Raw genomic sequence first — 15,412 nt, 5'->3', positions numbered from 1 at the left:
ATTTGATGTATAGATCTGCTCTGTGGGGGTGTATAAAGCCATCCCCTACATCAAGATCAACCTCAATTTCTGTGTTGGGTTGATTTAAATTTGCAAATGTCCTCCTGTTTGGGGGGAATGATTGAAGCTCATAACTCTCAATATTTTCCATTTTTTTTGTATGTATTTTTATTTAAATATTAATCTCTATGATAGCAGTTGTTGTGGCTCCAGCAAAATCAACTAATTCTTCTTTTTCATTAGTGATCATCAACTCAATGTTATCTATTCTATTATGGCACACAGGAAAATATAATGTTGGGGATGGAGTGTAGATGATGGGCTCCATAAATTCAGAATTAGGTTAAATGTTGCAATGATGCCAGTTTGTTTGTGAGTGCCTATGCCATTTGATTTGGTGATCATACCCTCAGCCACATTACAGTGAATATTCAGAGTCTCTATGGCTAAGAATTTAGGTATATTAATAGCAGTGTGTTTGATGGCTGGTTCAAGTTTTGTGTTGTTCTCAAAGCCTAACAGCTCTCCTATAGTACCCAGATCCACTGTTTCTGTAGCAGATACAATCTCTACTCTGTGAGTGACAGAATTTTGAGTTAATACTATACCTCTGGGTAATTGAGCATTTAGAGTGGACAGATTATACTGCCCTGGAGTGATGACAATTTTTTGATCCCCTACTGCAATTTTGTTGTTGTGGTGTGTAATATTAGGGATCAAGTACATGCCATAAAATGCTCTGAGAGATATTGTTTTGGGATACACTATATCATCATGTAATTTGAGTTTCAATATTGAATTTTGGCTGGTGAGATGGAATACCACCATGATGTTTTAAATACCACAAGGCCTTTTGAAAATTTTCAATTGATGGTTTATTTATTTGAGACATATATCTAAGAACAGATAAACACAAATGTCCACAATTAACATCTTTGAAGTTTTGAACACGGGCATTATTGTAATAAAGATTAGTTGATTTTAGATATTTTACTAAATTTTCAGGTGGAACACCTCCAAATGAATCAAACACAAATGCCTCATCTTTTAAATATTTAAGATAACAAATCCAGTGAGTGCCCTGATTTTTATACTTATCCAAATTAACTATGCCACACTCTTTGTTGAGTGGTTGTTTTGGTAAAGAATCAGACATGTACACACCTCTAAAATTTTTGATGCCCAGTGGCTTGATTAAAGCTTCAATATCTTGGTTTGTAAGCGGCTCTTGTTTTTTTTAAACTTATTCATGGCTCTCTTAACACCTTTGCCTTGTTTCTCCATGGCCAGGTTATGGCTCTTTATTTCATCTAATTCTGCCTTATTTTTCTTGGCATCTATTACTGTTTTTGCTATGGCAGCTGATCCCCCAGCCAAGCTCCCAACAGCCCCAAGTGCTGCTAAGATGGCCGGGCCCCACATGTGATTTTTTCCTGGATTGCTGTAATTTTTTTAATTGGGGGGTGCTAAGCAACAATTTCATACCATGGCCCTTGGCAATACAAGAGCTTTTTTTCTTGCGCTGCTTTTTGGTTAAAAGACTATCAATAGTTTTAAGAGATTTAAGACCTGCATAAGGTATTTGATACATAACACCCTTGGCCTTCATTCTAGGTTTATTATATACATATTCACAGCCCCCACCCCAGTTTTTGCTTGGTGTTCATAGCTATGGTGGTTCCCAATGCTGCTATTTTTTCACTCAAAGAAGCATCTTTGCCTCTTCTAATTTTTTGTCTGCAACATGTCTCTTGTCAAGATCAGTATATGTATTGTATGCTATGTCATGGACTCTACAAGCAGCATCTAGGGGATTAACACCAGGATCACCTCTGTTTAATCTATGGTCCAATTTTGTGCCTGGACCACAATACTGATAGCCTGGAATGTGTAGTTCAAATGGCAGCTTGTTTATAATGTCATTAACCAACCCCCGACCCTCAGAAATATTCCAAAATTTAGGTGGTAGAGTATTAATAATTTTTATAAGATATCCAATCCCCTTAGTGTCATTCACTATAAAATTAGACAATTTGGTGCTTATCATGTCCATAATTCAAACTTTTTCATTGTAAAAATTGTGGTTGCCAGCATTTTCCTCCCCAGCTATCACCAATAACCTATCTACAAGTTTCCTGACATCATCAACCCAGACAAATTCTTTAGGCAGGGTGTTGTATTGTTTGATTCCACTACCTGTCTTGATTTGTGACCATATGGGCTTGATTAAATTGTTGTATTTTGCTCCACTGCTAGACTTGACTCTTTTTTGTGTGGGATCATTGTTCTGGTATAGAGCATCTGATTTTATTAATATTTCTTTGTAGTGCTCATAGTCTTGATCTGTATAGCTGCCAGGTCTCTTCCTAGTCATCAGTTCCCACAACCCAGGTGTGCCGGGATATTTAACAAAACCACCTTTTTCTCCAAGATGAGATTCTGAATATACAATTAGATCATCTCCCATAAATGTTACTCTGAAATTGCCAATTCTATGTATGATGCTACCATCACGCTCTGTGTCAGCATATAAGCCAAAAACCTTATCTTTGTTGTCTTTAGGTGTGCTTAAATATTTTTGAGCAAGAAGACCCAATTCAATAGGATCCAGAGTAGCTTCAATTCTTCGAGGAGCAACAGGACTAGGTGTATGAATACTGGAAAGTGGGGTGATTGGATAATCTAATATGTTTCTTGCAGCTACAGGTACAAGCTCTGTGATCAAATTTTGATTTTGCTCTGTAACAGTTTTGATATTTTTACCTAATTCACTAATAGCATCAATAATAGGCTGTTCTGTTTGTTTGTGTTGTTCATAAATTCCTCGGTTCTGTGATTTCCATCCCTTAAATCTTTTTACAAGATAATCTCTTAATTTAAGATCATCAATGATTGGCCTTTTCATGGTTATTTATATATGTTTCAATGTCTAGAAAATTGTTGATTTTATTTCTGTATTTGCCACTATTGGGTTTTCTTGTCATATCAATTGTGACAAACCCATAACTGTCCTGGTTCCAGCACCTACTGCAAAACTTGGAAAAATCATTGTAGCTCAAGTCCCACCTACATATTCATCATCTATGTGTTTGAGGTTGGTATGATCTTGATGAAACACACATATAAAATTGCTGTTGTCTCGGATCAGCTACTTCGGAATTTTAGAAAAAGTCTGTGCCAGGTAGAAACAATCTATGTTTTTGTGCCGCCCCTGTGTAAAGAAATTTCTAACCTTGTTTTGATTATCCAGTATAATGTCATCAAACACAACAACAGAATTATCGAGACATTCATGGAGTGGCTTAATATCTGATTCAAAAGTGGCAATATCCAATCCATCATATAGCTTCATCAGCTGCTGATATTTTAATTGTTCCAAGCTCTTAGAGAAAACATACAAGTGCCTGTTTTTCCAGTCTAACCAGTTGGGTGCCAATAAAAAATTATCAATCATTAGTGTAGTTTTACCACAAGCTGATGGCCCAACAATAAGACAACTAATATTATCAGGCAGCAACTTGCCATTTCTCTTAATCTGCTGTTCAGGTTCTGGCAGCCTTTTTATAACATCCCACGTGCTCATATTATCACTTTGTCTGCATCGATCCAGCTGTGTTCTGGAAGTCCTAGCCATTTGACAAATAACTTGTTGCCTTTTCTGCGGATGATTTTTTCTATGAGATATGTGTCAGGCTGTTTAGTTTTGCTGAGTTCTTCTTCATAGAATCTGCCTTTGAGAATTTCTCCTCGGTGATCTTTTATTATTTATGTGTTAAGGGTCCCAGGTTTAACTTGAACCACTGTAAATAATTCAGTGCTCCAGTTTCTTGTAAAGCCTCTTTTGAATAAGTGCTTATATTTGCTGATTCTTACTTGATCACCCACCTTGCATTTGGCCTTTCTTGTTGTTGGCTGGTATCTAGGATAATAAACAGTCCTGATCAATTTTTGCTCATCAGATGAAGTTACTTCAGAGGGTTTCATGTTGATTGTGGAATTGACCGAGTTGTTATATTTATGTAGAAGTTCTGGAAGAATATTAAGCCATTTATAATTACCTTGAAGTGTAAATTGTTTATACATAAGATTTTTTAGGGTTTTGTTGAATCTCTCTACAATTGAGGCTGTAACTGGAGTAATGTTTTATTGACTGGCTTTTAATAAATTGTTGGAACACAGAATTATAAAATTATTTGCCATTATCTGTTTGCAAATAGCGCGGTGATCTTCCACTCTGATTGATGATTGTCCTGATGGCTTCTGTAACACATTTTCCAGTCTTGGATTTGAGTGGCACAGCCCAGGCAAATTTTGAAAATGTGTCTATTACAGTGAGTAGATACTTGTAGCCCTTGTTGATTTTGTCTAAGTTTTTCAGCTGTCCCCTTGCCATCTCAATCAAGTCGCTCTGCCATAAATCATCTATGCCTTTTGTGACTACTGGCAGTCTCTTATAATTATGTCTGGCTTGTCTGTGTAATTCATCAACAATAATTTGTCTAGACATAATATGAAAACAAGAATATTGCAACTATGGGGTGTTCAGGAGCTGATACTACAGGATTTTCTAAATATAATTTGTCTCCTATTTGTATATGAAATTCCAGAGAGCCATCATCTTCAGCATAAGATGTTTCTAATGTATTGGGATCTGTAAAATCCTCTAACTCTACACTGGTGATTTTTGGTTTGTTGTCAGCATTTGTTATTGATAAGGTGGGGTAGTGGTGTGCCTGTGGTTGAAGCCAATATTTGATCTTGATTGGTCTCAGTGTGCCCCCAACAAAAAAACTGGTAATAAAATTGTGCAGGGGACAGCATATATATTTTGCCACCTGGTGTAAATGGTGAATCATATTCTTTGTTGGGGATGCTGTACAATTCAAGAATTACTGTATGTTTTGGATTCTCAATTATGCCGGTTATTTCTTTTTCTGCTGTAAGCAATCTGCTTGTTACAGATTCAAGGTGCTCATTGATGGTCCTAACAACATCATCATGGCCTGGCTTGATTTTTATGTCCACAACAAGTTTCTTGTATTGTTGCATAATTTCTTGTAGCTGGGTGGCAAAAACAGACAGGGCATTTGCTTGATTGGATTCCATGGTCCCTAGCTGTTGCTTGATATTAGCTACAATTTGTTGCAAATTTTCAATAACTGCCAATTTTGAATTTTGAGCAGTAAGATCATGGACCTGTCTTCTGATATCCTCAAACAGGGCATGCAGTTCATTAATATGTTGATTGGTTGGTAGAGTGGCCACTGTCTGAGTGAGTTGTTTGATCTCTGTCTGGATATTCTTGATATCTTCTGATTTCAATATGCGATTCACTGCCCTCTTAATATTTTTAAGTTCCTGTGATGTAGGCAGATTTGATACAGTATTTTGCAAAGATTCAAGTGCCAATTTCACATTATTTAATTCAGAAGCATCAGCCACATTTTGCATAGCATTTTGGAGCAGGGCTATATCAGCCTCAGTGGGTGTTGATTGTTGTAAAATTTCAAGTTTTGTTTGGATATCATCGATCAAGTGATGAAAATGAGATAGTTCAGATTCAGTGTTGAGGTTTTCAAGCTTTGTGATCTGTTGCTGGACACTGACAAGTGTGTCTACAATACCAGGCAGGCGGGATTGTAGAGATTCTTGTACACTTGTCAAATCACTTTGCACTGCTGCTATTGTACCCTCAAGATGGGTTATGGTACTTTGAATTTTTCCAAAATCTTCATATGTTTCAAGTTGCAGCTTAATGTTGGCTACACTCCGAGTTATTGCACTCAAAGCATCAGAAGATGGCAAGTTGTTCATAAAATTTTCAAGTGTCTCAATTTTTTCTTTAACCTCGGCTATGGCATTGTTCAAGGGGTCCAGATTAGGTATCTGGAGTGATTGAATCTGTTCCTTTAGAGTGGAAATCACTAGATCAAAATCTTCTTGTGATTTTATGCTTTTGACAATTGTTTGGAGCTGTGTCTGGACATTATTTATCTGCTCTTCCAATTGCTGTTTTAATTGCTCAGAGTTGGTGGCCTGGGTCTTAAATTTGGCTTGAAGAGCTGCCACAGCTTCTTCTAAACTTTGAAAATTATCCAATGTGGCCAAATCAGTATATTTCTGAAGCAATAATTTGAGTTCAGAATCAATTTTAAGAAGAGGGTCCATGCATTGTGATTGTAAATTTGTAATTTCTAGTTGAAGACTGGCATTGAGTGTGGTTTGTAAATCTTGTAAATCACTTCTTAATTTCTTGACTCTGACGTCAAGCATCAGAATCTCATCACTGTGATCTTCATGCCTTGTATGGCCAAATATATCATTAGGCATTTTTGTTTTAGTGTTATTTATTATTGAATATCTAATTCTTAATTCTATAAAAAAAGGTATAAGCTTGTCATAGGATCCCGGGACCTCAATATATAAGCAGTCACCAGCAGAAACAGTATATACAGTGCCAGAAATCATGTTTGAGTGCTTAATTCTATAAATATTTCTCCCTATTGAAATCTTGACATTACCCTCAGGGGTTGTAATAAATTGCAATTGACCACCTACAGGTAATTGGTAATGATTTAAATTATTGTTAAATATGTACAATGTTTTGCCTGTTTCATCATCAACATCTGCAAATATACTGTTCAGATGAATAATTAACAAAGCACTTAGTTTAGATATCATATCAGAAGAGGGTTGTGGTGTTGGCAGGTCCATAATAGCCTGTTTTTTGAACCCAAATAAGTTCATAGGCATGTTTATTTATTTCAAATCATGCTCTGTAATTGGGCATTGATTACTACTTTTCAAATCACAATGACCCCATGGTAGAGTATGTATGCCACATGACAAAATGCATCTCTTGTCATCATGTGGGTCCAGAGCCACTTTTCTTACAATATTGCTAGTCAACAAGTGATCCACACTCTGAATTCTGGATTCTGATGTTCTGATTGTGCTACATGATTTGAGGCAATTTTTGTAATCTTCAAATTCAAGCTCTTTGTCCACAGTCACTTTGCCAATGCTCTTGGCCTTTTTGGCAACAGCGCCACTACATGTTTCAAAACTGTACATCTTGGCCCTTAACCCAGCAAATGCCACAATAACATCACCAAGTGTCTCATCTTTTAACTTGCCAGGCACCTTTTTGTTGTGGTGTTTAATTTTTGAATGTTCAGTGGTATCAAAATATTTAAACAATTCAGGCTGTGCTATATCTTGATAAACATCTTCTGTTTGAATATCAAGAACAAAACTATCTGTGTCCATGTACATCAGTTTTACACGATCCTTATAAAAAGGCTTCAACACATCATAATACAATTTTAACATGTGTAATTTGGCCAATTCCAATATCACAGCCCCTACATAAATAGGCTTATCAAACTTAATCTTTGTTTTTTTCATGTTGAAAAGTGCCATATTCTCATCATAAATTCTTCTGTAATTGAAGTTGGGCTTTCCAATCAATTTTTTGCTCCGGTTGGGGTCAGTAATTATTTTAACATCAATATGTTTTCTGACATTTTCAATTGTTTTGCCATACACTGAATTGACCATCAATTTAAACAAAGTTTTATCAAATTGGCTCAATGCAGATGTTCGAAGCTCTGTGTTTGTATCAATATATGGTTTCAACCATCTTGAGTGCCTGAACCTCAAAACTTTTCCAATCTTGGTCACTTGAACACCATGTTTCATCAGGAACTGGAGGTTTTTGTAATATATGACATAATCCTGTTTCGGCTCTAGAGTCATCATCAATTTCTTCTGTTTAGAGCCAGGTGAACACCTAACCTCGGGAATTGGGGGCAGATCAGAAAATGTGTTGTGTAAATCATCAGGAATTGTCAGATCAACCTCTAAGAACAGGCCATAGTTACTGTCATCATAATCCTTAAGATCTTCAATATTGAAATCTTCGACCCACTCAAGCCCTGCATATGGCAGTTTTTTCATCATGGCATAACCATAGAGGCTGTTGGCATCTACATACAGTATATAATTTGATGGCAGTGCTGGATCATAATCAGGAATATATTTGTTATTTGCTCTGGCATATCTCTGAGAACATTGCACCATGCCTCCTCTTATACATTGTTCCATAAACAGATATATATCTTGATCCTGGATCAGATCCAATTGCATTTTAGTGTTTAAAAACATTGCAGACCATGCTAGGCCCGGAGCACTGTAAAAATACATTGGATCCAGCTTATAATTTTGCATGGAAGATTTTCTGAATGCCTGCAGTATATCAGCTAAGAGGGTCACATCAAGTTTTAAATAAGCCTTGTGATAATCACCAAATGTCTGGCATTTTAAATTGTTCCACATCAATTGGGCATGGTGATAATCTTCATCAGTGATTCCAGATCCTCTGATTTTGCTGTAAAACTCTTGTTGTGGTGGCAGAGAACACTCATCAAATTTAGAAAAATCTGTAACATAATCATATGGATATACACCCTTCCGCCTAATTAATTTCAGGTCCTGATTTGGAAATGAAGCACATGTGATTTTGAATTGATCATCAGATAATTGAGTGGCCAGTGTAGCCAGGCTAGCAGACAGAATTCTGTATGAATCAAGAAATCTTAAGTGAATAGGAACACCATTAACTTTCATTATTTTGCTAATGGCAATATATTTTTCATTATTTTCAGCTAAAATATTTAAATTCTGCTTGTCAAACCCCTCGTACCTGATCAGATGATGAAAATCATAATTGGATGCACGATGGCAAAATATAGGGATAAATTTTGGTCTCTGGATCTTAATATTACAGCTATTACACAGGGCCATTGAGAATTTACCATCTGTATGAGAATGGTGATGAACCTTGATATTTGTATCTGAAAATTCAGAATCACATACCGGGCATTTTTCTGCATTGTTGAAATCTTCAATCTGTTTCTCTGTTAAAGGCAACATAGGTTTTGATTTTAATAAGACATTAGATGCTATGTTATGGCACTCATTTTCTATTCTTTGTGCAAATTCTTTGATGGCATCTGCTCCCATGTATAAATCTTCTTTACTAACAACACCATCCTGTACAATCACATAACAAAAACTAGAAGGTTCATGTAACTGGTATGATGTAATTGAAGGTTCATCAGGATCTGGGCTACAGAATGCAAGAGGTTTGAGATTTGATTCAAAATCACAGACTATATATGCTGGGTGTTCCAACAAGGCTTCAAATTTTTTGAATTTGGCATTTTGACTTGGATTAGGCATCACCATATGAACAGGTTTATGGTTGCCACAGTATTTCAGATGCTCAATTAACTTGTTTTTAGCAATTTCTGCATTCACTTCCCGAACCCCATTTATTATTTTTTTACCATCAAATACAGACAAACATCTTCTGCACAACTTGAATATTGTATTGGATTTGTCTAGTTGTTTTCTGACTAAAGCTTCAAGATTATGTATCAGAGTGTCATGATATGTGCCATCCTCTTCAATTAAGAGGAGATCAATCGGAACAGCAGAATCATCATCAAGTGTACTGATTCTGAGAGGATCTATCAAGCAATTGCCACGGCCAGTAGAACAAGTAAATACATTAATAGATAATTATTTACCATTGATATTCCTGGCCTTTTTTTCAAATTTATCAATATTCTGAACAGACATTGGATATTCTAAGCCCTTCATTGCTTCATTAAAAATATGTTCATGCTGTTTATAATAACTTATTCTCTCAGGATTCCTTAAAACTGGAAACAAAGCAGCTAAAATACACCACAAAAAGCATTTCTGGTCGGTATTTTCTATGTTAACCACGGCTCGTTTGTTTTTAATATTGGCAGGTAAAGGCACATAAGTGGAACCTTGTAATGGGCTGAATTCAGAAAGATTAACATAGAGCTTGTGTGGAGATCCGCATAGGCTCCATCCAGACTCTTTTGCTGCAAATTCAGAGTGTTTAATATTCAATTGATCTATCAAACTGCTTATTATTTTGTCTGAATTTGTATTTGAATATACAGGTACAGTTTCTGTTATGTGGGGCTGTGTAAATTTTGTGCCATTTGGCTTCTTATATTGTGTAAACAATTTGAGGGACAGCTTATAAGAGCCATTTTGTGCATTTAGAATTGCCTGCAAATCAGGATTTATACTGTTCAAAAAATTCTTAATGTCACATCTTGGCTCTGATACAAAACGGTGATCTCTAAGTTGGCCGTTAAAACTGCTATGGATAGGTGGTGCATAGCGTGGCTGCTTTGCTGCTCCAGCATTAACAGGTGCTTCATGCTTCCTTTTCAGACCAGATGTAGATGGTTGAGGGGGCAATGTCGATGACTGTGCAGAGCAAGTACCTTTATGTTTATATGTGAAATATTCCAGATTATATTTTCTATGGCATTTAGGGCATAATTTTGTGGGAGTCCTGCATTTGTCTGGATTACAATTCCTTTGATGCCTGGCCCAATTGGGACTGGTTATATTCTTATTGCATTGATTACAATATTTTTGATTTGGCATTTTTGTTGTTGTTTATTATATAAGATTTCCTGGGGTCCAAATCAAAATTCTATGCTTAATAAAAAATATCAGTTGGGTTCAGCAGTGTGTTTTGTATACCTAGTGTGTGTGTGTATGTGTGTATGTGTGTTAATATTTTTAGCTTTGGTATTTATATAAAATTTCTTGGGGTTTAAATCAAAACTCTATACTTAATAAAAAATATCAGTTGGGTTCAACAATGTGCTTTGTGTGTGGGTGTGGGTGGGTGTGGGTGTGTGTGTGTTAATACGTTTGGCCTAGTTTTAAGTGTAGCCAAAAAAAAAATATCAAGAGGGGCATATTTTTAACAAATTTATGGACAACAATCTCACAGAAGTGCCTTTTATAAGTGTAGGCAAATCAATCTGAGGGGACTCATCATTTCACAGGAACTTCCCGAGGGCATTTTTACAAAAATCTTGGATTAGACGGGGTTCCACACTTGAGCAAAAAGCTCATATGGGCATGTTGAGCTTGTTTTAAGTGTAGCCAAATCTACCTGAGAGGGGCTCATCATTTCTCGAGTTTATCCTATATACTTTTACACTACTCCTTGCCTTCGCTCTCTTTCCCTTTCTGTTGACGTTGCAGAATGACGCCAGTATAATCCTCCGTCGGAAGTTGTGTTGTGTCGTCTCCGTGTGTTGAAAATTGTGGCTTAATATGGCACCACAAAAGTTTACATTAGAACAAAGGATTTATCTTGTCGAGTGTTACTCGGAAGAGAAATTGTGGAGAAGTGCGACGACGTTTTGCAACAAAATTTCCTGGTGTTCCCTTTCCACATAGGACCACTATATTAAATCTCGTAGAAAGGTTTAGAGTAACAGGGTCAGTTCTGAATAAAAGTAAATAAAAATAAATACAGCAGACGAAACATTGAATTTGATAAATGAAATTTTCGAGGACAGGATTATTAGTAGAGGATTATGGGCCTCTAGGTGCCCCGATTTGCCAGCCTGCGATTTTTATTTACGGGGAAATCTAAAAAATAAAGTATAGAAAGACAATCCGCACACCATCCGTGAGTTAAAAGAGAGTATTGTACGAGAAATCGGGAGAATTACAGTAAACGAACTTGCACGTGTAAATGCCAATTTCCTTCGGAGATGCCAGGAATGTGTTGCAGCAGAGGGACATCATTTTCAACACCTTCTGTAGTCGACTCTAGCGACTGTCGCGGACCCCGTTCACCGGGAAAGACAAGCGCTGACGCGGGCCGCTTACCACCGTCTCTCGTAGCGAATGTCAGGGAATGCTCTTTATTACGTACCTCATTTTTAATGCACACATGTTGTTCTATGCAATATAGTATATCATTTCTAGAGTACCGAACTAATTGTATCAGAACGTGTTGTGTTGGACAATAGTATGTTAAGATTAACTGCTCTTGTAATTTAAGTTGCGAAATGTTTAAAGAATAACGAACATGAAGGGGGTAAATTGAAATCGCAATGTTAGCGTATTGGCTATTTATGCTCACGACTTATGCTGATAAATAAATCGATAGAATTTCGACACAAATATAGGTTAATTAACGATTGAAAAGTTAAGCATATCACACGTACTTAGAATAAGGGAAGGTAGGTGGCGCAGCGGAAGTTAATACCACGTGACTTGACTCATGAAAGGCAAAGCGATAACATGGCAAGTGTTACATAAACAACTGAGGGAAATAGTGTACGGTTCATTATTTTCGTTCATTACACATTCTTTAACGGTGGAATGGAAGACTATATTCTAATACTTTTGCTGTTATTAATGTAACTTATTTGTTGCTTTGATAATACTAAAGCTCTTTCCAGTCTTACGGCGGACGCTCTATATGCTGGCAAGGGAAGTGGGCAGCGGGGAAGTGACCAATCCAGCGCGCTAAAAAACGCAGCAGCCTGTAGAACGAGGTGCATGCTGTTGCGCCACCGCTGTTGTCTGGTTGGTCTCCGTCGTATTCCCCGCTCCCCACTTCCATTGCCAGCATGAGGACCGGCCGCCGTAACAGTAGAAAAGACGTATAAACACAACAATGTTCTTTAAAACCGTATAAGCTAATGTATTTTTCAGCCTGAAAAAACCTTTAGTTGTTGTATAAATTAATGAAACATTTAAGAATACATCATCCCCTCAGTAAAATTTAATATTTTGTTTGGTGACTAAATACTCATTACTCATTAACAATGGTTCGCCTATTGTTAGAACCTTTTAAACAATATTTCCGCTGCGGTCCAATTGGTATGGCGTTGGACTGATATGTAAAGGACTCAGATTCGATCCCCAGATTGGTGATCTCAACCAATGGCTACCTGAGTGGGAGTTGACATCGAGAATGTGTAAGGTCTCACCTCCATACCTCCTATGTGCCTTCACAGCACAGTGCAAAGCACAGGGGATACCTTTACTTTTATATATTGTTTAAAAAGACATGATTTCTACCAGACCTCGTGGTATATGTGATACGCTGAATTTCATTAAGAAAATAGTTTTAAGTTAGTAACTTCTCCTAAACGAATCTAGATACAACTTAAGCCCGTATTACACAGAACTGGTTATCCAGTAGGTATGCCCTAGTTCGCGTTGGACTGGCTACCCATTTGCTATTTCTCGCCTCACACGATACTTATCAGCGCAGGCTACTTGTCGATAGACTTTTGTTCCCATCTACAGATCACGAGTGAAGTTGTAATGGCGGCCGCGTGAGATGTAAACAATGCATCACTTCATATTTCTAAAAGCCGATAACTATTCAACCGAGATGAATAACGTTTCGTATAAAATGTTATTAGGTACAAAACAATGGCGCCGCTTAAATACATGCTTTACAACGTTTACTGTACACCCATGGAAGAATATTTTAGTTGTTTCATATGTAAACACCGTGCACTTAGCATAGATGGTGTAACTCAACGCGCCTTTCATGCTGTATACGTTATACATTGCTGGAGTAACACTCGGAAACCACAGACAAAATCGCTTCTTTGCACACTCACAGATTATCTTCACATGGCGAAACTTTGCTCTGATTGGCTGTTCCACAGAATCCAGTCGAGGAAAGCAAGTAGCAATTAGAACATGTCCTATTCCTCCAAACCAGTCAAGCCAAGCAGTCAGCCAGGCGGCCATGATTGCTACCTAGAAAGTCAGTTCAGCGCCAAGTAGGGCATTCCTACTAGAAATCCAGTTCCGTGTGATAGGGGCTTTATATCAGTACAGTCTGAGTATTATACGGTCTCGATTTCCCGCTGATCAAGTGTCGCTCCATTTAGGGAAACGGGATTTCCTTGAAATTCGAATCCCCGCTGTGCTAGATTTTCGCTTGCAGGTGAAGAGCAGGTTCTCTTTAGGCAGATAATAGGGAAGAAACCCACGGAGGGTTGCTGGCGTCAAAGAAACTGGATGACTCTTTTCATTCTGGTCCAATCTCCAGTGTTCAGGGTAAGATGCAGACGAATGAATGACACTACTTTCTAATATTAGGGTATTTAGACCGAGCATATTGGTACACAGAGCGGCATTACAATGAGCATATCCTACAAAAGATAGACAATTTAGTACTGTAGTATGAAGTAGTAAACATTGCAAGGATTAACCCTACTCAGGCCTTTTTTTACTACACGTTTCTTGAACACTAAGATTCAAGAAACCATTTCATTATTAAATCACTGTTCCCTTTTTTGATTATGTATGTGCAGTTATTTATTAATTATAAAAGTTACAAAAATTACCATCATTAAGAAATAATAATAAATACATGAATATCACGCACATATTTTACCATTCACTAAAACTCACAAAAACATGGTAATTTTTCATCATTAATGCCTTTTATGTTTATAGAGCAGCAGTTGTTTATTAATTATAATAATTACCAAAAATACGATCATTACCCACCAATTGTACACTGTCATTGTCATACATTCAACGATGGCGCCTGATAGGCCCACCTATGTGCATTTTGCCTCCTATTTAAATTATATTTAAGTTTCTATGAACAAAGGTAATATAGCAAACCATCTAGGGAACAATGTAATTTATTTTCAAATTTTTAATAATTTTTACAGTTGAAAAATCGAAAAAAGGGATGTGGTGGGCCTGACAGCCCCCTTTCCCTCAGGTAAACTAGGGTTAAATAATGAGACTGATTTCACGTTGCCCCACGTGAGCATTCTATCTGTGAAGCAACGTGTTCGCGGTGTAGTGTGGTCCATAATCTACGACCTGGCAATACCTCATGAACTTGCGATGTGCATGCTGGGAATTATGCCGCCATGTCGTGCGGGAGGTGTGCGGGTGTCGTTACGTACTCGCCATCGAACAAGTTTCATGAAAAACATTCTGAAAACTGCTTGCGGGAAATAAACATTTCTTAAGTCGGTAACGCGTCTGACTACCATGCTAAAGGTCCCGGGTTCGATCCCCGGCCGGTTTAAATCCGGGAACTTTTCTAACGGTGGAAGCGGCCCCGGCGCCCACCCAGCGTCGAATAACATGGGTACCTGGGGGAAACCCTGGGGGGTAAAGGCGGTCAGGGGCGTGATGCTGATCACATCACCCCCACTCACGACCGGATCAAGAAAGTGTGGGGCGTTACCCCCACACCCCCTATACGCCTTCATGGCGTGGTGCTATGCACAGGGGAACACTTTACCTTTCTTTTTTTTTTTAATTTCATTGTAGTGGAAGACGAAACCGAGCATTTTCGCTACAGTCCTGCAACGAAACAAATCGCAGAATGGAAATCGCTTTTACCAAGAGGAAAGGAAATGCAGATCCAAAAGTCAAAGATGAAGACAATGTTCCTTTTTTTCGACAGTAAAGGCATTATTCACCATGTATTTGTTCCATATGGTGAAACTGCAATTGGCTGTTACTATCGTAGTGCTCTGAATAATTTTGA

This window comes from Lepisma saccharinum, chromosome 29 (genome assembly GCF_977018435.1).
Source record: "Lepisma saccharinum chromosome 29, izLepSacc3.1, whole genome shotgun sequence".
Lineage (NCBI taxonomy): Eukaryota > Metazoa > Arthropoda > Insecta > Zygentoma > Lepismatidae > Lepisma > Lepisma saccharinum.
This window is presented reverse-complemented; position numbering follows the sequence as displayed.